Here is a 24,440-nt window from a genome sequence, read left to right as displayed (position 1 = left end):
ATGACCGCGCAGCTGCGGGGGGAAGCCTATGGGTGCGTTTGGAAATTACGCACCGGAGCACACTCGCCTATTAGTTTGTATTGGCCAGTGCGCTCACTGCCGCTCAGGGCTGTATTTTCGAACGCGCCTTCCACCCCCAGGCATGCGCAGATTGCGCATTCTGCTCTGTGATGACGTCGCTCGGAAACCCGTCTATAGTAACAGGTGATGTTTAATAAAATAATAATTCTGATTGGTTGCTGAGTGAATCAGGAAGTGAAATTCAAGTTTCGAGATTCGAGTTTCCAGTCAGAAGCCTCAGTGGTTTAACCACGCACGCGCACGCGCACGCGCACGCACGCACGCGCACACACACACACACACACACACACACACACACACACACACACACACACACACACACACACACACACACACACACACACACACACACACACACACAATTTTAGCCTCTGCAGGAGGGGGGGCAAGACTTTGTCACAAGGGGGGGTGGGGAGGGGGTGGACACAAAAACTATTGAACTCTGACTGGTATTATTTTACACTATGGAATTGGAAATAATAGAGCATATTCACATGGCGGCCATTTTGTCATTTTGCATTGAAGAAACGGGGTGGCATTTCATTAACTTAATAATAAAATGGCCGCCGTGTGAATATGGTCTTCAGAGACCACACCCCCTTGTCACCCTGCATAATAATACATATGTGCAGAGTAGACCAGTGGAGTGGAGAGCATTTTATTTGGGTTTTCTCTTCTGAAGTGACCAGATATTTACGGGTCCATTTGGTTCCATTTGTACACTCTCAGAGTTATGGGGGTCCTTGCAAATAAAACATGTGAGAACCACTAGTAGGACTCCTAATGTGTCATATATAGTGTCGTAGTAAATCAGAGCCAAACATATTCTGAAGAAAACCCAGAGACTTGACATTCAGTAATTGGGTCTTATGATTAAAATAAGAACATTATAATGGTGTGTAAATGAAGAATTTGCCACAGACACATTTGTCTGTGTACGGACATATTGATGACCCCTGGGTTAGACATGAGGTGCATAAGGTACAGTGTGTACAGTATATGAGGAGACATAAGGTGCATAAGGTACAGTATGTACATAAGGAGACATAAGGTTCATAAGCAGCAGCTATATACATGATTATGTGCAATAATACACTCTGTCGTCTTTCTGGAAACAGATGATGTAACATCATATCTTTAATCTGATTGGCTGATTCTTCTAAACTATAAAACGAGTCCTCCTTCATTCTCTTTCAGACTCCAGAACTTCTCTTGAGGTAAACATGTGTTTATTCTGATCTGTTTATTCTGGTCTGTAATATATTAGAGTATATTTATATTGTTATATTTATATTATTAAAACATACAGTATATTTATATTGTTATACATACATTATATGTATCTTTTGCTAAATGAAATATATATCTATATTGTTATTCATATAGATAAACATTATGTCAGTTGATTATATAGGCTACTGAATAACGTACTGTTTGTATTGATATATCAAATATACATACAGTTTATTCATACACGCAAGCACGCACGCACACACGCGCACACGCGCGCGCACACACACACACACACACACACACACACACACACACACACACACACACACACACACACACACACACACACACACACACACACACACACACACACACACACACACACACACACACACACACACACACACACACACACACACACACAGTGCGTTGTGTCATTTAAGCCCATTTGATCAGGGCCTTTCTGGTAGTTCTAGAGTCAGGTTTACTCTACCTAACAACACTAGTAGGAACTAAATGTGTTATTTTTTATTATTAGTAGTATTGTGCACTGGGTTATATAATTAGTTAGGGAAGGTTAGCCTAATCTGACCAATATGTAAAATAAATGCTTACCACTAGCTTTCTTCACAAACATGTTCATAAAGGTGTCTACAAACACCTCTCAATTTGTTCCAAAACAACTCCCTTGGGATACTTTGTGGGAGCCAATCAAAGTTGGGGTACCCGGAGCTAGTTATAGGTTTTCAGGGGTCCTAAATCCATTCCAACCCTTAGTTTTTATTATTTTTTTAAATACTCCTGGCCATAAAAGTGACCACACATACTTTTCAGGGTCCTATCCATCACATTGTGGTTGCTGTGCTTGTCATCTACCTGGGCCCTCTCAAACCCCCACCTTTCAAGCAATGCATTCTGGGATAGGTGTTAAAATGTCACAGATTACAGAAGTGAACCTTTAAGGTTCTGTTTATTTAGCTCTCTGTATCTCTGCTACACATCACTCTAGCCATATCTCCTAAACTGGTGGGTCAAACTGTACAACCAACATGTCAATGTGTAGTTATGATTCCTGCTTTCATATGACATGAAAACATGTCAATGTGTAGTTATGATTCCTGCTTTCATATGACATGACAACATGTCAATGTGTAGTTATGATTCCTGCTTTCATATGACATGACAACATGTCAATGTGTAGTTATGATTCCTGCTTTCATATGACATGACAACATGTCAATGTGTAGTTATGATTCCTGCTTTCATATGTCATGACAACATGTCAATGTGTAGTTATGATTCCTGCTTTCATATCACATGACAACATGTCAATGTGTATTTAATCTCTGGCTCCGTTGCCTTGATCACAGTGAAACTGTGCACACACACTCCCTGGATGCCAATTCAGAACCTCTGCCCTCATTTTTTCACATGGGCCTGTTATAGCGCCACCAGGAGGCTGCTTTTTGCAAAGCACATTTTTTAACAGTACTCCTATAGATTTTGTTCAAACGTCACGCGAATCGGTACACAGTATCTCTATAGTCATCAAACGAAACGGGTATTTCAGATTCTTCATATTCCATCCTGATTAGCTAAAAATGGCTTCCAAAGTTTGCAGGAGTGCTCCGTTTTGAACAAAATGCCTCAAATTATGAACACAGCAAGCAATTTCGGTGACATTTTGCAAGCACATTCCCACTAGGCAGAGAAAGAAATGCCACTTGAACATTTTCAAATCAGCCTCATGGTGGCGCTATAACAGGCCGATTCGTATTTTTACCTATAACTGCACAAATCTGTGTAAAACTTTGTTTGCGCACTCCCTAGAGGCCAATGAAAACCTTTGCCCTGCATTTTTCACATCTGGCTTTTATAGCGCCACCAGGAGGCCGACTTACATAAAACTATTCTTAGCGGCGCTAGCCGCTCTATACCTAAGGTATAGAGCGGATCCTGCTCTATACCTGACTTTGTCCGTGTCCGTCAACGTTCTGATTGGTCAGGTCCGTCAACGTTCTGATTGGTCAGGTCCGTCAACGTTCTGATTGGTCAGGTCCGTCAACGTTCTGATTGGTCAGGTGCGTCAACAAAGTGATTGGTCAAGCTTCACATGACACGTGGCTATAAACACATTATAAACACATATCGATGACAAAATGTATCAAAGACGCCGCTACCTTCACACAGGGTGTGATTTTTTTATATTACTCCTTCAAATTTTATCCAAATTTCACACAAATCGGTACACATGATCTCTATAGTCATTTGATCAAGACGGATCTGTTAGATTTTTCATATTCCATCCTCATTGGCTAAGATTGACATTGACAGTTTGCAGGAGTGGCCCGTTTTGAACAAAATGTTGCAAATCCTGAACGCAGTGTCCAATTGCGGTGAAACTTTGCACTCATATTCACACTACGTTGAGGAACCAATGCCACCCTTTCAACATTGCCCTATAATAGCGCCACCAGGAGGCCGATTATTATTATTTTTTAAATATTACTCCTACAAATGTTGTCCAAACATCACACAAATCAGTACAATTGATCTCTTTAGTTAAGTGATCAAGACGGATCTGTCCGATCCGCCTGATTTTACACATTCCAGCCTGGTTGGTGAATTCCGAACATTGCTGGGCCACAATAACCTACCTGACCTGGCGGACACCTGTGCTTCGAGGAGCACCTTTTTCTAGTTCTGATCTGTTTATTCTCATCTGTTTATTCTCATCTGTTTATTATCATCTGTTAAATTCAGTTCAGTTCTGATCAGTGATGATGAAGATTACAGCCACCCTCCTCATCCTCTCCTCTGTACTTCATGTCAAAGCGATCCCAGGAAGTAAGTACATTATATGTATGTTATTATATTAACCCATTGAGGCCTGAGGATCCGATTCTGCTAAATTGTCTTCTAAATCCCAACAGTTTTCTGAAAAACATATGTTTCTATATCAGTGGTGCTCAAACTTTTTCATGTCAAGGACCCCCAAAATGATATGTATATGGCCACGGAACTCCATCTCAAAATATTCAGTTCCAGGGACCCCCAAAAGCAAAGATTTGAGTAAAAAATGTTTGATTTAAAGGAGTGTTTCAGTCATTTTAGGTGTTTGCTTTGATATGTCGCTAATCACTCACCAACATACCAGGGGCAGTTGACTTTTTCAATAGAAGCCCCTGTTGTCCATTGTGGAGACCCCTTCCACTGGCATAATGGAGTAATGCGGATACAAAAAAATGCCTATTTTAGCAGCTCCAAAGTTCGTTTTTTTCCCACTAATTCTCATTATGCAGTGTCCTGACACTCAAACATGCACTGAATGTCCCTTATGAGCTACCGTTCATGCAGAACGACATGAAGCTAGTCCTCGGTGTTGCCATATTCTGTGAGAGAAACAAGCAACCAGCACTCAACCACGTTAGCAGGCCTGTGGCCTTCAGGGAATTTACGGCTAATTTCTGGTCTAAGTCTGGTCACCATCCGTAGACCCCGTAACAACTAAACCTCCCCCAGTAGTCCAGTCCCTGACTTAAGACACAACATGGACCTGGAGATATCACAGTTATAAGAAGAGCAGAGGACAGAGGGACCTCTTTAATCTACTGGCCTGCTTCAGAAGAAATGTCAACTTGACCACCAACCGTTCAGTGTCCACTTATATGTCTCTTGTACCAGTTAAAATACTCAAAAGACTCTAATGAACCAACCTGTCCTACTCCTCCGTCTAGAGAAATGCACTGATGCTCATCCTATCAAAACCCACTCACATCCTATGCCTACAACTTGGAAATTCTATTGGTCCTAAGTCTAGTCACACAGGGATAGTGAGCCAAACCATGCAAACCATATTTACATTTATACCATCATGCAAAACCACTGCACATAATCATAGAATAAAGTCATTACTCACAAATCATTGCATCAGCTACAGATCTCTACCTGAATGAGGTGTGTATTATATCAATAATGTAGCCGTTTGTGTGGAATTCCCATACTCACCGAGGGCGTGGTGATGTCCTTCAGAAGAAACCTAGTCTATTTATCTCAGAAAATGAGGCTTTTTGGCAGATTAAAAGCTTCCCTTTATTTGCTCAGTTCATAGTGGGATTACAGATGTGTATTTATTTAACAATACAAAATACAAATATAAATGAAATCTAGGAATGTTTCATGTCTGTCTGGTCAGATTTAAAAATGCCTTAATTTAGGCTTGTCCTAAACTCATTTAGTATTTATATTAAAAAGGAGGAGGTTCCATTTAGATCTCATTCAGCCTGAAATACAGGCCAGTCTAAATGTGGTAGTTCCAAAAATGTATAATACCAATTATTAATATTATTTCTTATAAATAGGTATAATAATGTGTGTATGTGTGTGTGCACGTAGGTGTGCACGTTGGTGATTCTTTGAAAGTTAAGAAAGTCAGTGTGAGTGTATGTGTGTGCACGTAGGCGTGATTCTTAGAAGTCAGTGTGTGTGTATGTGTCTTTCGTGTCTTTTTCAACAGCCACCCACACACACAAAAAACGCTTACTTTGCACCGACATTATCAGCATGGCCATATATGGGCATACTGCGGGGGGTGGGTTAAACTGGGTTAAATTTCCCCCAAGATGTGTCTTATACTTGAGCATAATTCAGTAAATACAATTATACATATTATCAGCAATTATACATGAGTACATTAAATCATTAATAACATCAGGTTAAATACCTGAGAAAATCAAATGATTCACGTTTACATTAAATCCATCAAATCTTGGGACAAACCACAAAAGGTCTCTTTCTGCTGCAAGCCTTCCAGTACACCTCAGCATCATTTCAACCTGTCAGTCAATATCATATTCTTTCTTTAGGCAAATCAAGTGATAAAATGATTTATAGCCTTTATCCTAAAGTGAGCTGTTCAACATGAATTACTTTATAATACATTTCCATATGTTCAGCAATTTACTCAAGTACTGTACTGAAGTACAATTTTCAGTATTTTTACTTCTACTCCACCACATCTCAAAAGCAAATATTATACTTTTACTCCACTACAATTATTTGAAAACTTTAGTTACTACAGTAGTTACTTTGTAGATTTTGATTACAAAACAGACACTTCAGCCCCATATACATTTAGACCATTAGAAAATAGCAGATCTACAAGCTCTCAATGTGTCGCGATGCGACACATTGTGAGCTTGTAGATCTGCTATTTTCAAAAGATTGTTATACAATTGAAAATGTGTGAAATGGGACATTCTGCATAATGAGTACTTTCTACTTTTGGTAGCATACTTTAAGTACATTTTGACACCAATACTTTTTTGTGCTTTTACTCAAGTAAATTAAAAATTCTGGACTTATACTTGTAACAGAGTATTTCTACATTGCAGTATTGATACTTTTACTAAAGTAAAACATTAGAGTACTTTTTCCACCACTGTATATTATATTACATTATATTATATAATGTTATGTTCACATCCTGAAATAAATCATTATGAATCTGTTTCATAATATTATAAAAACATTTAAATCTGTTGAATAAAATGTTTGACAGGAAGATACTTCTAATATTCACCTTTAGAACCAAACATGACTGTTTAACATGATGATGATGATGATGATGATGATGATGATGATGATGATGATGATGATGATGAAGTTTGTTGTTGTATTTAATGTCACCTTTGTTTTATTTCCAGTGTTCCATGAGTACATTCAACTCCTTGGCTGTTCAGACACAGTTAAAGACTCATATAAAGAGAAGATGGCAGCACTGGATGGTGAAGTGTTGGGGTACGCAGACTACAACAAAGGGAAGATGGTGTACCCTCTGCCTCTGTTTGCAGATCCAATCACCTGGGTAGGAGGTTATGCAAGAGCTGTGGGTGATCAGCACTTCTGCAAAGGCCAGCTGGACACCATTCTCACTGCCTTGAAGAAACCACCAGTGAAAGGTACATGAATACTATGAACACAATAGTTATTAACTAAAACTGTTGAATATATTTAACATTAATGAAAATGTTTAACCCATTTAATCCAGGAACACATATCTGTCATTTTAGATTTCTTTGGCTGTTCAAAAAATAGCAGATCTACAAGTTCATATGGTGGCACGAAGTGCCGCGCTATGAACATGTATATCTGCTATTTTTGAAAAAACAATCATGAAAAAAGTTTGTGAACCACTGATATTATAACATGTTTTTTTAAACTGTTTAGGATTTAGAAGACATTTGTAGAATCCCCAGAAGCAAATATTTGAGTTACAAATATTTGCTTTAAAAGTATATATATATTCAAGTATTTGCGCAAACTTTAATGATTTTTCAAAAATAGCAGATCTACAGGCTCATAGCGCAGCACCGAGTGCCGTGCCAAATGGGTTAAGCATGTATATTAAGCATTTATGTTTTTTTATGGTGACATATTTTCTAAATAACACACACACACACTTTAATTTATTGTCTTGTATTTTCAAGTAAAAGTCATGTCAAAATCCAATACAGTACGATTATACAACAGTTACCATCAAAATAAAACACATGAAAATGTATTCATATTGTGAGGCATTTCTCTCTAAATAACAACCTTTCTGTGAGTGTTATCTCTGTTATCCTGGAAATACATGATGGGGTCTGACAGACAGACAGACAGACAGACAGACAGAGAGACAGACAGACAGACTGTATATGTTGTGACATATTTGGCCGATAAGGGGCAGTTAGCCTGGTGTTGATATTATACAGATGATAATAAAACTGAACATTAATGTCATTTTTAATTGTTTATTTCCAGATGGATATGTGTACTATAGGGCTTCCCGCTGTGTGTTTAACTCCAGTGAGCTGAAGGACATACAGTTCATATACTCAGTGAATTTCGATGGTGATGAGATCCTCAGGTGGGACAGTAGAGTAGATCAGTGGGTTGGATACACTGAGCTTGGTGTGAAGAACGCAGAGCGCTTCAATAAAGATCCTACAGAACTGGCTGTGAGGAGAGCAGAACGAGAGGCATTCTGCAAACACAACATTGAGAACTACTACTCCGCTGTTCTGAACAAGAGAGGTGAGCTGATCTCAGAGCAGCACTCAACACTCATCACCTCATAAACTATAACATGACATCATAATAAATCATTCTATTCAGAGATGATTAATGGTGTTAATATTGATCTGACAATGATTATGAAACATCCCTTGGTCTGGGCCGTAGTGTGACAGCGTGTCGCGGATTCTACTCCCGTTCCCGACGACCTTTACTGCGTGTCACCCCCCCCCCCCCCCCCATCTCTCTCCCCATTTCCCTATCCCTCTTTAAAAAAAACAAAAAAAACATTCCTTAACCCATTCAATCCCAGAACGCATCTCTGTCATTTTAGATTTATTTAGCTATTCAAAAATAGCAGATCTACAAGCTCATAGTGCGGCACCGAGTGCCGTGCTGTGAGCTTGTATGTCTGCTTTTTTTTTTTTAAACCGTGAAAATTTGTGCAAATCTTGAATGTATATATTCTAAAGGGAACATTTGTAACTCAAATCTTTGCTTCTGGGGGTCCCTGGAACAACATATTTGACAAATGTTTGCTTTAAAAATATATATATCTAAAGAGTTACACATATTGTGACGATTTTTGAAAAAATAGCAGATCTACAAGCTCTGCGGCACTCTGTGCCACGCTATGAGCTTGTAGATCTGCTATTTTTTCATGTAGATCTGAATAGCCAAATAAATCTTAAATGACACAGATGCGTTCCCGGATTGAATGGGTTAATATTATGAGAAACATTTCAGATCCTCTTGATTTATACTGTATCCTAACACGCTGTCACACAGTGGAAATAGCAGATCTACAAGCTCACAACATGTGGTGTCACCATCGTACACAGAGTATAAATGAAACATATAGATCTATTTCTGAGTGTTTTCACCTACATATAATGACCTTCCTAAAATAGAGACACCAGGATTAATGTTTTTAAATGAACTTTAAAAAGAACCATGCAGGATAAAACACACCTCTATACACTTCATTTACCCTGATTTTATATTTAATTATTGTCTTTACTAGTTTGTTTTGTATGTTTTTAATCACTTTAGTAATATTTTACAGGATTATGTGTGTTGTGTCATTTTGTTTGTTTCTACTATTTTCATGAAATGCTATTGCTTGGTTATTTTTGTTCATGTAAAGCACTTGCCCAGGGTGTTTTAGAGAAGAGAGAAGAGTCTAGGACGTGTGGAGCGTTGTGTTTTAGTTCTGACAGCTTCCCTGTGTTAGCTGATCTGAGTGAGCGGGAGGGGTTGTATGGTTGGATCAGGCTTGAAGATATGGGGGTGTCATACCTTTGGTTGCTTTGTAGGCCAACATCAGTGTTTAGTACTCTGTGAGGGCAGCAACTGGGAGCCAATGGAGGGAGAGGAGAACGGGGGAGAGCCGGGAAACGTGAACATTTTGGCTGGTTGAAGACCAAGTGTTTTTCAGCTTTCTGGATCATTTGGATCTCATTTGGATGATATACAATTATTAATGATAATGACATGTTCCTCTGACTGGTAATGATAATAATCATCATCTTTTTTAGGAGTGGAGCCCAAAGTGAGACTGAAGTCAGAGACTCCCCCTCGTCGTGGTGAACACACTCACATGCTGAGGTGCAGCAGCTACGACTTCTATCCTAAAGTGATCCTGGTGACCTGGTGGAGAGGTCAAGAACCTTTGACCTCTGGTCTCTCCTATGCCGATGTGTCTGATGGAGACTGGTACTACCAGTACCACTCCTACCTGGAGTACACACCCAGGTACACACCTAACAGACACCTATACATAGAAATACACACCTCTACTGGTACTACCAGTACCACTCCTACCTGGAGTACACACCCAGGTACACACCTAACAGACACCTATACATAGAAATACACACCTCTACTGGTACTACCAGTACCACTCCTACCTGGAGTACACACCCAGGTACACACCTAACAGACACCTATACATAGAAATACACACCTCTACTGGTACTACCAGTACCACTCCTACCTGGAGTACACACCCAGGTACACACCTACAGATGTGCCATTTCAAAACTTCACATGTCCTGCCATCGCCAAGACAGTAAATTTTCAGGGGATTCCCAGGGCAATAAGAGGGACAAAGAAGGGCATTTAAAATGCTGAATTATTTTGATGATCACTGCTTTTATGATGCTAATTAATTTGAGCAACTGGTCAAGGACCTCTTCAAATCACCTTTCTTCTCATAATGAGTCTGACACCTTCTTCAACACACATTCTTTTGTTCTCATGTATATGGGTGTCTGTTGAAGGGAAAAACGGGGGTGTGTAGTGACAACTTCTTTTCAGGGGCAAAACAGTGCAATTTTAAGGGCAGAACAGGGAGGAAAAAATGCCTTTTCAGGGCACTTTCAGGGAAAAAACAGTAACGTGTGAAGTTTTGAAGTGGCACATCTGTAACAGACACCTACACATAGAAATACACACCTGATAGACACCTATACATATATCCTTTATAAAACAAGTGTTACTCACTTGCTGAAAATGGCCCATTAATTGGCAGGCTAATATTAAGTCACACGCACGCACGCACGCACGCACACACACACACACACACACACACACACACACACACACACACACACACACACACACACACACACACACACACACACACACACACACACACACACACACACACACACACACACACACACACACACACACACACACACACACACACACACACACCATGTTTATCACCAGTCCACTCCAGACACAACCACGCAGCAAGCTCGTCATCGTGCACTCATGACGAACACACACAGAGACCCACGCGGGCGCGTTATACATGAATACACACACAGGAACACGCTATTACGTGCGTATCTCGTTACTAAGTTTCTTCTGCCTCTTGCCGTCCCATTTTTCCTGCATTGGGGAGGGAATAGTGGAATACATAATAAACACTAGAGCGGAGGAGAGCCCAGCGGGGCATTCACGCTCCTACACAAACATAGTCCAAGTTCTTTTTTCAAAAAAACTAAATATGAATCAATGGATCAATGTGTTGAATCACGGTGTGTTTCAGCGTGTAGATCGGCTACTTTCACAATCTGTCCTAATGTTAGTGTTAATTAACAGCTGCTCACTCACTGCCAGACCGGGCGGGGAGGAGGGGCCGCTTCAGCTCTGAGCAGATCCACATGGACACACATTCTACTTGAGGACACACGATTATTTTAGGTGCAGAAGACACACACTGTGTGTAGGTACTGATCATCCTCCTCAGATAGAAAACATGCTTTACTTTTTGAAGAGGATCATCAGCAGAAAAAAAGTGTGTGTGTGTGTGTGTGTGTGTGTGTGTGTGTGTGTGTGTGTGTGTGTGTGTGTGTGTGTGTGTGTGAGTGATACAGATCAGGAGAGAAGGTCACATGCATGGTGGAACATCCCAGCCTGACCGCGCCTATCAAGATGGACTGGGGTCAGTTACTGTAATCTACTGTAATCTACTGTAATCTACTGTAATCTACTGTACTCTATACTATAATATAGTGTGATCTACTGTAATTAGTGTAATGTGTCACTTTTAAGGGTTCCAGCATTCTTCTCTTTTTGTATCTGAAGATACATTTGTTTTACAGAAAGGAAGCAGCACACCAATTAAAAACAAGACACAATAATAATACAGACATCAGAAATAAAAATCTATACAAATACATTAAAACATCCTAAAAAAGTAACTATTCTAATAAGAAGGTCATGACAAGAGCCTCACCTACTTAGAGCTTAAGTGTCACGTCTAGATGAGGTCCATCATCTGTGTTTACTAATGGCTGTGCAGATACAAAGACATTTATAGAATGTATAGAATTTATAGAATTCATAGAATGTATATAATTTATAGAATTTATAGAATTTATAGAATTCATAGAATTTATAGAATTTACACATCATGGTCAGAAGCTGCTGGAGTGAAGGAGCTGAGACTGACTGTAAAGTATGAGAACAGTCCTGAGAGATGGAACTGGTCTTATATAAATGCTGCATTAACATAAATGGTAATTGAGTGTCTTCCCTAGGATTGAGAAGCCGGGGTTCGATCCCCGGCCGGTTCAAGGACTATCAAAGTAGGACCCCCTGCTTGGCACTCAGCATGAAGGGTTGGGATGGGGGGGGTAGGTCTCTGTGACTAGAGTATGATATGATATTTGTATTGTCAGATGATTCCATGTCAGAGTCAGTGAGGAACCAGGTGTTTTAATCCACTGTAATAATATATCATATAATTAATATAATATTTGTATTGTCAGATGACTCCATGCCAGAGTCAGTGAAGAACAAGATGTTTTAATCTACTGTAATAATGTAATGTTATATAATATAATATTTGTATTGTCAGATGACTCCATGCCAGAGTCAGTGAAGAACAAGGTGGCCATGGGAGCATCAGGTCTGGTTCTGGGTCTGGTCTTGTTCCTGCCTGGATTCATCTACTTCCAGTGGAAGAAACGAGGTGATTAACATGTTTAATTAACAATGTTCATTAACATATTTAATTAACATGTTTCATTAATTATTATACTACCAGTGGAAGAAATTAGGTCAGATCAACAGAGGATCACATGACATGTGGAACCCTCAAATAAATGCAAACAAACAAACAAACAAACATGTAAAGCCACAACCTAAACTGGTTTATATTGGTTTAGAACCTTAACCGGTTTAGACCAGTTTAGACGACCTAGTTAGAGGTCAAAGTGTGTTCTATGTTGTCACATTTAGCTTTAATACATCAGTGTTACATTTAGTCCTAAATAAGAGTCAAATGTTCACATTAGTTCTCATGCAACATGTGACCCTGATGACTGAACCCTAATGTTGCTGTGTTATTGTGTTGTTGAGTTATTGTGTTATTTTGTTGTGTTGTGTGTACATTTATGCATTTTATGGAGAAATACACACAATACAGTACATAGGATTTATTTGTGTGTCTGTTTTAACTGTCTCTCTTCTTCTTCTATCAGGTCGTATTCTGGTGCCGACAAATGATGATCTTTAGACTCCTCCCACACACCCAGGTTCATTTCCTCTTTCTTTTTAATTATTTTCAATTCTTTCCATCACTATCAGGACCCAATGATTCAGTACATTTAGACAGGGCAAAAGCTATAACAACTTGATTAACGGGTGTATCTAACTTCTCTCAGTTGTTCCTACTATGATTTTTCGCGTAGAATCCATCCCTGCTTGGGTCATTTTTGTATTGCGCATAGTTAATGAGATAATTTGCATATTTGATTAAACTAGCAGAATTAACGAGTAGAGGTCATCCAACTTGTGTTTTGGTGGTTTTCTGACAAACTAATGAACATTTTATCTCATTCAGGTGTAAGGACCTTTACAGTGTAACCATTGGGTATATGGTAGCTGTGTCTAATTGAACACAACATGTCAGTGAACTGAACCCAAAGATTCAGTTCATTGAACACAACATTTCAGTGAACTGAACCCAATGATTCAGTTCATTGAACACAACATGTCAGTGAACTGAACCCAATGATTCAGTTCATTGAACACAACATTTCAGTGAACTGAACCCAATGATTCAGTTCATTGAACACAACATTTCAGTGAACTGAACCCAATGATTCAGTTCATTGAACACAACATGTCAGTGAACTGAACCCAATGATTCAGTTCATTGAAAACAATGATCATTCCATCACTATCAGGATCAAAGACAGAACCTTGTGGTCCAAAGGAGAGTGTTCTACCAACTGAGCTGCCCTTCCTACTAAGATACACTATTGACAAAGTATTGGGCAAATATTGTTTGAATGGACGGAGTTGTTTCTACTTTGATGGTTACTGTAGTTGCAGGGAGGCTGCTGGGAGGTTAGGTTTTTAGCTAGTTTACTAATAACTTGTTCATGATCTATTAACTATTTACAGCATAGTTTTAAATCATTAACCACTAACAAACATTTAACAAGTCATGAATAACACATTAACTAATAATTTGAGAATGATGAATTTACTATTATACAGTAAAGGAAGGTTATTCTAAAGTGTTAACATGTTCACACAGTTAATACATTCTGATTCTTATTGGTTTATTGTCTTTTCACAGAACACCTGGGTGTGTTTTTCAGAGAAGCAGAGAGTCATCCCTGGTGGAGAGAGGAGGCAATACATGTGTGTCCATTCAGCTTTTAAATAATCATAGCAGCAGCATAATGATGACATCATCAACCTTTTAAATAATCATAACAGCAGCACAATGATGACATCATCAACCTTTTTCACAGATGTGTCTTTTAAACAATTAAAAATGCTAATTGGCTAGCCAAGGCTAACGATAATTAGTGTGGAGACTTGTGGAGTCTTTTTCTCCCAGGTCGACGTGGTTTTGAGGTGAGGTTAGGGTTAAGGTTAGGTTTGTAGACATAGTTTTAGTGAGGTTAAAGTCATTTATTATGTAATCATTTATAATGTGTGATAATTAATGTGTTACGATCATTATGACATCAGTCCCTGTGATGGGTGGACCTGATCCTCTAGGGGTCTGAGGTGATGGGTGGACCTAGACCCTCTAGGATGGTCTGAGGTGATGGGTGGACCTAATCCTCTAGGATGGTCTGAGGTGATGGGTCCACCCAAATTATACAATGGTGGGCTGCCATAGTCTAGGAAATTAATGGGAAACACTGATGACATGCAATCATTTATATTAAGCAATGATTTATATGTAATCATCACTTATTTGTTTTAGCTCTTGCTCATTTGATTTCTCTATGTGTCTCATCTGTTTAAGAAAGTAGGAAGCTGATATATTGTACTTTTACCTTAGCCCTAGGTATACTCTTAGTTGCTTGTTTTAGAAGAGAATGCACTTCAGACTTCTGGTGATTAGTAGTTTTCTTGCCTACCTATGTTGAATGCACTTATTGTAAGTCGCCTTGGTTAAAAGTGTCTGCTAAATGACTGTAATGTAATGATTATGTAATCATGAGCAGGGGAGCAGATCTTAAGGGGGAACCACAATAAATAACTTTCTGAGGGAACATCAATAATATCACCAACATAGAGTTAATGCTTAGATTTTAAACAAACTAATAATGTTCACAATGATTACAGTTTGTCTGACATTTAGCATTAAATAAACACCAAATCCATGTTCAATATATGAAACAAACTAATGTCAACAATAACAAAGGTCGTTCAAACTTTACTAAAGTAAAGAACAAAATATGTGTCTAATTCAGACAGTTTAGATATTCCTTGGTCAGTATTATTTTTCTTTCCGTTTTTCAGCTCCACTGTTGTGTTTCTATCGTTCATATTGGCTGAACTTCACTCATTAAACTAGTTAACAGCTCTGTGGACAAGTGATGATGATGAAGATGATGAAGCTTGTGGATGTATTTATGTGGTAGTTGTTGATGATCAGGACACATGGTGGCAAAAACAAAACCTTGAAATATGTATTTTAAATGATATAATTTATTTCTAATTACTTTATTGTGTCAGACGTGTCCCCTCTTTCTCCCTGGGATCTGCACCCCTGACCATGAATGGTTTGAAGTTTAGCCGTTAGATTGTGGGTTTCATTTGCTTGGTTTGAATATCAATAAAAGAAGCAGAAACATTGTGTCACATTGAGTCACTTTAACTTCCACAAGGTCACACCAAACCCAGTATTTACAATTTACAATACTTCTACTTCTACTCCACTACATCTCAGAGGCAAATATTGTACTTTTACTCCACTACAATTATTTGAAAACTTTAGTTACTAGTTACATTTTAGATACTGTATACATTATGACATTATGAAACATACATTAACCACTTTAGCCCTATTTTATACCTAGGCTATTTGAAAATAGCCGATCTACAAGCTCCCAACGCGTCGCATCGCGACGCGTTGTGAGCTTGTAGATCTGCTATTTTCAAACATTTTAGTAATTTTACTTTTGGTAATTTAAGTACATTTTCATGCCACTACTTTTGTCAATTAAAACATTTGAGTACTTTTTCCACCACTGGTCGTAATCTACGGCTAACTGTATAGATGGTTTACAGACAAACTACCATAGGCTAGTCTACTTCAGAACCACCAGAGACGCAGGGCATCACCGGCTGGCTCCTGTCCAATGAGCAGCTCTCCACCTGGAGCGCACACTGTCCCACAACTACTCACTATTAAATGATGATTATTGAATTATAGAAAGAAGAGGAGGCTCACACACTGACACTAGATATTGTATTGTCTCTGGACTTCATTGCTGGCATCTCACACCTGGCTGTAACTTTTGGTAAAGCCTTTTCTGTCAAGAGCACAAACCTTCCTACCTTATTGATGTTTTATTATAGAATGCTGATAGAATGAACACATCAGCTGTCAGGGTGCTGGGTTTAGTGGTATATTGAAATAGCATAGTTCTAGAAATACCTAAGATGAACACACTTAAGGACTTATGGAGACAGATTTGAACACACACACACACACACACACACACACACACACACACACACACACACACACACACACACACACACACACACACACACACACACACACACACACACACACACACACACACACACAGACACAAACTTAATTTAGCACACACACATTTACACACCGTCTCAGTACTTGTAACACACACACACACACACACACACACACACACCTACGTGCACACTGAAGCACATCCTTGCATGCCCCCCCCCCCCCCACACACACACACACACACACACACACACACACACACACACACACACACACACACACACACACACACACACACACACACACACACACACACACACACACACTGTTTAGACATCTGGATCTCAACACACAAACATTGTGCACAAGCCTATAGAAAACAGGGTATAAATATCTATTCTGAGTTGAACTCTGTCTCTTTCCTGCTGAAGCTGCCATGTGATGTTAACTCTTTACTCTCCTTAAATAAAGTAACCAAGTAGAAGCCATGCCTGGACTCTTTCATTCATCTCAATAGAGGCAAATAGTTCCACAGATTAATGCACTTTTACCACAGTTTAAAGAGGATCATGAAATAAACCACCTGGCTCTCATTGAATTCAAGTCATTTGTCAGGGTTTCCTTTGCCTCCCAGTGCGTAACGTAACGTTATCTCTCTCCTTAGAATAATGTGTGTTTTGGCAGACAGTGTAAACTGCAGTCCTACAGTGTTTGCCAGTGGGATTATTACCATATTCTGTTCTTTGTGAAGAATGATACCATCACATGGTCCTGAATGGAATAGGTTTTGTATATTCATTTAACCCATTATGTGCTCAGTGCGCGCTCTGTGGAGACCTGACTGCTGCTTATTTTACACATAAAACACAGTGCTGTCCCCGGGCCGTGACACCATGCACGTCCATGAGAGATAGCCTGGCAAGGCTGTCATAATGTGAACGTTTATGGAGTGATTGATGAATGTTAAACATGAATGGATAACGGCTGGTGTTTGGTGGGAGTTACCTATCTCTAATTTCCTGCTGAAGTCCTGTGGTTAAAAACCCACAACGTGAAGAAGAGCTCCTGTTCTTATATCGGTTATATCATTAAACAATGTTACATCATAGCCTATATCCTCAGAAGGACGTAATAATAGCCTACTGTAGGACAGGCTGCCCATGTTGAGAGACCTCGCTCATTCCTCTCTCTCCATGAAAATATTCCAGCTAAATCCTTTCTGCTTGTACTCGCTCGTATGTCTTAACCACAGACTGTATAAAAAGAATGGACTAAGGCCACACCTATGGTTCCTACAGACCGAACATTAAGCCGATTGTTCTGGGATTTGAAATCCGCCATCTTTAATATATGCCAAAAAGACACCGGGAATAGGAACTGGAAATCAATCCCTAAAAGAATGCTATTGGTTGGGTAGCTTGTCAATCAAGAGCGGGGGCGGGGAATGAATGCTATTGGTTGTGTGGCTTGTCAATCAAATCATCCCGCCCCTCCTAGAGCACACCCTACTTTATCGTCAATTTTAAAATAAATGGGACCATAATTTAGCAAAACGCATATCATGATGATTGAAAGAAGACTTTAAACTAGTGACTGGAAGCATATAGTATTTATGACAATGTTTATTAAGGTAAGAAAATCATGTCTAAAGTTCGTCCAAAAACCCACCCAGTTGGAATAGAGAAAAATTCTTTCTGACACCAGCAGGGGTAAAACAGTGAATCTACAGGCCATTCATTATGAACTGTCACTCAATTTCAAAGCAGGAAGCTGGGCCCTTGGTCTGACAGCATCTGGCTTGTAATAAAGTGATTAATCTATCACTTTGACGTGTAAACTGTATGATCAGTTTGTTGTCACATGTATGAGTTAACACGTGATTCCTGTTTCTCAGTAATCGCTGTATCTACGGTGAAGCAAACGCCACCGTCTCCGGAGTGGCAACCATGTTTCACAGTGTCTGTCTGTCTGTCTGTCTGTCTGTCTGTCTGTCTGTCTGTCTGTCTGTCTAAGCAACATTAAAGCTTGGATGGCTCTTAACTTTCTAAGTGTAAATGAGAGTAAAACAGAGGTCATATTATTTGGGCCTAGTGGTCCTGGTGTTGTTCCCTCTGACCTTGGTTCCCTGCAGCCTTATGTTAAATCCGTTGTCTCAAATCTTGGCGTCAAATTTGACAATGTGCTCAAACGTGATAAACAAATAAATGCTGTGGTAAGGTCCAGCTTTTATCATCTAAGGCTGCTCGCCCAAATCAAGTCTGTGCTTTCTTTTAATGATTTAGAGCGTGCCATTCATGCTTTTATCACCACACGCTTGGACTACTGTAATGCACTTTATGTTGGCTTAAACAAAGCCTCTATATAAATGCACCATTTACCATTTTACCATTTATAATGCACGTTTACAGCTAGTCCAAAAAGCTGGGGCACGTCTGGGAACCCGCAAGCGTGACCACATTACACCCATTCTGGCTTCACTTCACTGGCTCCCAGTTCACTTCAGAATTGATTTTAAGATGTTATTGTTTGTTTTTAAATCACTGAATGGTCCTGGCACCTCAGTGTCTATCTGAACTCCTAGAGGTGTATAACCCCCCCAGGTCACTACGGTCTACGGGCCAGTTGAAACTTGAGGTCCCAAATTCAAATTTGAAAACCAAAGGTAACCAAGCCTTCTCGGTAGCAGCCCCTATTTTATGGAATGCGCTCCCCTCCCATATTAAACTGGCCCCCACCATCGATACTTTTAAATCTCGCCTTAATCTCGTCCCATCTTTATGCTTTGGCGTTTGACCCTGTTTGAGGGTTTCTGTGGTCTATGTTTTGTTTCACTTTCTAACATACATACTTCTCAACATATACGTATGAAGGATGACAATCAATCAATCAATCAATCCTATATTGTCCTCTAAGGCAGTGGTTCTCAAAGTGGGGTCCGGGGACCCCCAGGGGTCCATGAGGGAGTTCCAGGGGGTCCCCAGCTAAATGATAGATAGTTAGGAACCAAATGGTCTGTCACTCAGAGAGTGTACAAATGGAACCAAATGGACCCTAACGGGTTCCATTTGTACACTAGAATAGAGTCTGCACACCATGGTGATGCTGAAAAAGCTCTGCTGTATTTGTATTGTCTTGTCAACGTTTTGATCTATTCAGATCTTCATCAGGACATATACATGGGAATGGGCGTACACACACAGAGGTTTATATAGGTCACCATCCACTCAAAGGTTAATCCCAATAGGGCAAGTGAGGTCACAACAGTCAACTGAACTCATCAATTGGCTGGCTTTGCATGAAGAAAAAGTAAAGAAAGAAAACTAACTAAAGAAAGTTATCTCATATCTCGATCACAGTTTAGGACATGTTAAGGATGGCATAAATACTATTAACTGGTGTAAATAGCATATATAAATATGGAGACTAGTCACTGACAGTGACAGCACCGTGTTGATACAGGACTCTCACAGCTGCAGTGAATCAGCGTCAACGGGAGGGTCTTTGCTGGGCAGTGAGTGTTGCCAACCGTTGTGAGAGAAATAAGCCAATCCACCTCCAAAACCAAGCCAACTCTAGCGAGAGAAATAAGCCGAATTTCACCTCGAGAAAAACAAGCCAAAAGTTGAGGTAGGACATGGCAACACTCCTACTGGGACTTATTCTACTCCGGAAACGGACAGTTTGCACACTGAAATGGGGCTATGGCGCCACCCCTGGATCGGCCGGGAATGCAATGTATTTGAGCACTCTGTGTGATGAAAGGTGTATGGATAACACTAATATACAAGAAACATGTTAAAAACATATACAAAACATTTGTGTAACAAAACAAAGACACAATATCTGATACAGGCCAGAGCTCTAGATCAGTGGTTCTCAACCTGTGGATCAGGACCCCCAGGGAAGTGAAGTACCTCAAATAAAAATACCTAAAAATACAAATAAATACAAAAAAAAAAAAACAATTGGTCAAACATTGGCCAAATCGTCAAACAATCGTTAAATAATATAAGAAAGAGGCAAAACAAGAGGCAAAACATTTCACAACGCCGAGGCGTTGTGAGCTTGTAGATCTGCTATTTTCACAATATTTATAAGTGGAACCGAGTCAAAAAGTAATGCCTCAACTCCTATGTTCCAAGTGCTTATCAGGGTGCGGGGTCCCCAGTTCAAATATGATTATTTTGGGGGGGTCTCCAGTTCAAATATGATTATTTTGGGGGGGTCTCCAGTTCAAATACGATTATTTTGGGGGGTCCCCAGTTCAAATATGTTTATTTTGGGGGGTCCCCAGTTCAAATATGTTTATTTGAGGGGGGGTCTCCAGTTCAAATATGTTTATTTTGGGGGGGTCCCCAGTTCAAATATGATTATTTGGGGGGGTCTCCAGTTCAAATATGATTATTTGGGGGGGTCTCCAGTTCAAATATGTTTATTTTCGGGGGGTCTCCAGTTCAAATATGATTATTTTGGGGGGGGGGTGTTGTGTTGCGGCCTGAAAAGGTTGAGAAGCACTGGTCTAGATAAAGCTGCATGTCTCTGCATTTACCCACAACACCATGTCCTATACTGCTGCACCCTAGGGGGGCGGGACATCCTGTCACCAGTACCCTCTGGAAGACCACAAGAGAAAGGAGAAAGTAAGTCACTCAACCACATACACATATTATAGAGCCTACAACCACATACACATATTATAGGGCCTACAACCACATACACATATTATAGGGCCTACAACCACATACACATATTATAGAGCCTACAACCACATACACATATTATAGAGCCTACAACCACATACACATATTATAGAGCCTACAACCACATACACATATTATAGAGCCTACAACCACATACACATATTATAGAGCCTACAACCACATACACATATTATAGAGCCTACAACCACATACACATATTATAGAGCCTACAACCACATACACATATTATAGAGCCTACAACCACATACACATATTATAGAGCCTACAACCACATACACATATTATAGGGCCTACAACCACATACACATATTATAGAGCCTACAACCACATACACATATTATAGGGCCTACAACCACATACACATATTATAGAGCCTACAACCACATACACATATTATAGAGCCTACAACCACATACACATATTATAGAGCCTACAACCACATACACATATTATAGGGCCTACTAGGCATTAAGCAAATATAAAACATGTTAAAAACAATGAGGGGGTAATCTACCCAGATTAAAAACAGGAGAGGGGATCCCAAAGTACAAGCAGGCCTACAGTATGGCTTACATGTGACAGGAAAGGGTTGCAACTAGGATTCAAATCAGATTAATGTGAAGGAGCCCAACATAGAAGGTTGTCATAATGTGTCTATATAGTCTATATATATATCCTGAAAAATGTTGGACATAATGAGGTTTCCTCTGGACAGAGACCATACATATATTTATATACAGGGGTGCACATAACTTTTTAGGTCTGGTACGCAGAAGAGCACCTGGACATGTGACTTGGTGCGCATGGCGCCCGTCCCGTTTTGTCAACGGGGGGGGGGGGGTCGGCCCGGACAGTTTTGTCAACGGGGGGGGGGGGGGGGGGGGGATTCAGCACGGACGGTTTTGTCAACGGGGGGGGGGGGGTTCAGCACGGTGCCCACCGGACAGTGGGCTCTGCTTCTAAATTACGCCGATTTTCGCCGTTTTTTTTTCTCACGCTGTTAGATAAAGCCCCCAAGGTTGGTGCCCTGTGCTGCTGCGCTGATTTTATCCGCCAGATTGGGACGTTCACGGCATATTTTGCACCATTACGGTGCGTTCATCATCGGTGACGAGTGCCTCTAACAGCCGCAGCCAGCGAGGCAATGCGAGGCGATGCGAGGCGACGCGAGTCATATCTCTACCCCTGTGCCTAATGGCTGTACATGAGCCGACGGGTGCTTTAGAGTGATTGTGTGAGTGTGGCTTCAGGAAGTAAATTCCTAGCCTCGATCTCCAGGCTTTTAGTTTTTAGTTTTGCTAAAAAATAAAAGCTGGGAAATTCCTGTCCCAGCTGTTGGTGCGCAAAAGCGCCTCGCGTCGCCTGATGTGGTGCGCATTTTTTATTTTGGGTGCGCATGCGCACCTGCACACCAGTTATGTGCACCCCTGTCTATATAGTGACAGATTAGAGTGAATGGATGGTGAATTGTTTTCCACTCATCAAATCCATGGTGTGACCTTTGACCCCCCCAGAGAACCTGTCGGACCACAAGGGTCACATCCTGCAGTCCTGTGACGACTGTCTGCTGTGGACCGACACCTTCAGGAACGGAGACGTCACCGGGAGATACATCCTGCAGTTCAGTAAGTTTCACTAGAAGATACGTAAAAAGAAGACTCTCTGTAGAAATGTAAGAATCTTTAATCATGTTGAAGATGTGCAGCAGCAGTCTACCAGACAAACGGGCGTGTTTCAGCGCGCAGGCCTTCCTCAGTGTTATGAAGGCCTGCCTCCCGCCCGGCTGCCCTTCCCCGATAAGTAGGTCGGGAGAGGTTTATTGTCGGTATAACAGCCGATAACACAGGACTCTGTCCCCGTTACAATGCTCTAGACCCCTGGGAGATGGATTGCTGAGGTGGGGGGCCACGCCTACCATCAGCTCACAGTACTTACCGCACGACTTGTCGCACCCAAGCCGTGCAACTCATGCCCGGGATCAAACCCATGACCTTGTGGTCCAAAGGCTCGAGCGCTCTACCGACTGAGCTACCCGAACATGGGTTCATTGTGTTAGCGGAGACTTTTACCGCTGCACCACCCGAGCATGTGACATGTGACTTGTGGCAGCGGTGGCCTAGTGGTTAGAGGGGCGGCCTTGATACCGGAAGGTCCCTAGTTCGATTCCCCAATTCATCACATCAATCATGAATCACCGCTGAATAGCCCTTGAGCAAGGCTTCCATGCAGGGTCCGGCTGGAAACAAGCTTCGTGCTTAGTCCGACACCCTGGGTAAACAACAAACTTTGCTTTGCTTTACTATTGGTTATTTTGAAGTGTCCGTCTGTTTAACTATAACATGAATTCCCTCTCAGCGAGGACAGTCTGTTTAACTAGAACATGAATTCCCTCTCAGCGCGGACAGTCTGTTTAACTATAACATGAATTCCCTCTCAGCGAGGACAGTCTGTTTAACTAGAACATGAATTCCCTCTCAGCGCGGGCAGTCTGTTTAACTATAACATGAATTCCCTCTCAGCGCGGACAGTCTGTTTAACTATAACATGAATTCTCTCTCAGCGAGGACAGTCTGTTTAACTATAACATGAATTCCCTCTCAGCGTGGACAGTCTGTTTAACTATAACATGAATTCCCTCTCAGCGCGGACAGTCTGTTTAACTAGAACATGAATTCTCTCTCAGCGCGGACAGTCTGTTTAACTATAACATGAATTCCCTCTCAGCGAGGACAGTCTGTTTAACTAGAACATGAATTCCCTCTCAGCGCGGACAGTCTGTTTAACTAGAACATGAATTCCCTCTCAGCGCGGACAGTCTGTTTAACTATAACATGAATTCCCTCTCAGCGCGGACAGGA

The 24,440-nt window shown here is 40.6% G+C and overlaps 2 protein-coding genes across 2 annotated transcripts in view; both read left to right on the top strand.

The window, feature by feature from the left end:
- The window catches only part of LOC311044503 (uncharacterized protein), a 253,501-nt gene extending 237,629 nt beyond the window's left edge, over window positions 1-15,872 (top strand). The window contains exon 11 of the mRNA XM_084056142.1: window positions 14,477-15,872. The gene's annotated coding sequence lies outside the window, so the exon portion shown is untranslated. The remainder of the gene's footprint in view (window positions 1-14,476) is intronic.
- Window positions 1-24,440, top strand: part of LOC311043227 (HLA class II histocompatibility antigen, DQ beta 1 chain-like) — a gene marked incomplete at its 3' end in the record, with an annotated part of 165,661 nt that overhangs the window by 122,496 nt on the left and 18,725 nt on the right. The window lies entirely within an intron of this gene.

Source organism: Gymnoscopelus microlampas (assembly GCF_963454915.1).
Source record: "Gymnoscopelus microlampas genome assembly, chromosome: 4".
NCBI lineage: Eukaryota > Metazoa > Chordata > Actinopteri > Myctophiformes > Myctophidae > Gymnoscopelus > Gymnoscopelus microlampas.
This window is presented reverse-complemented; position numbering and strand designations above follow the sequence as displayed.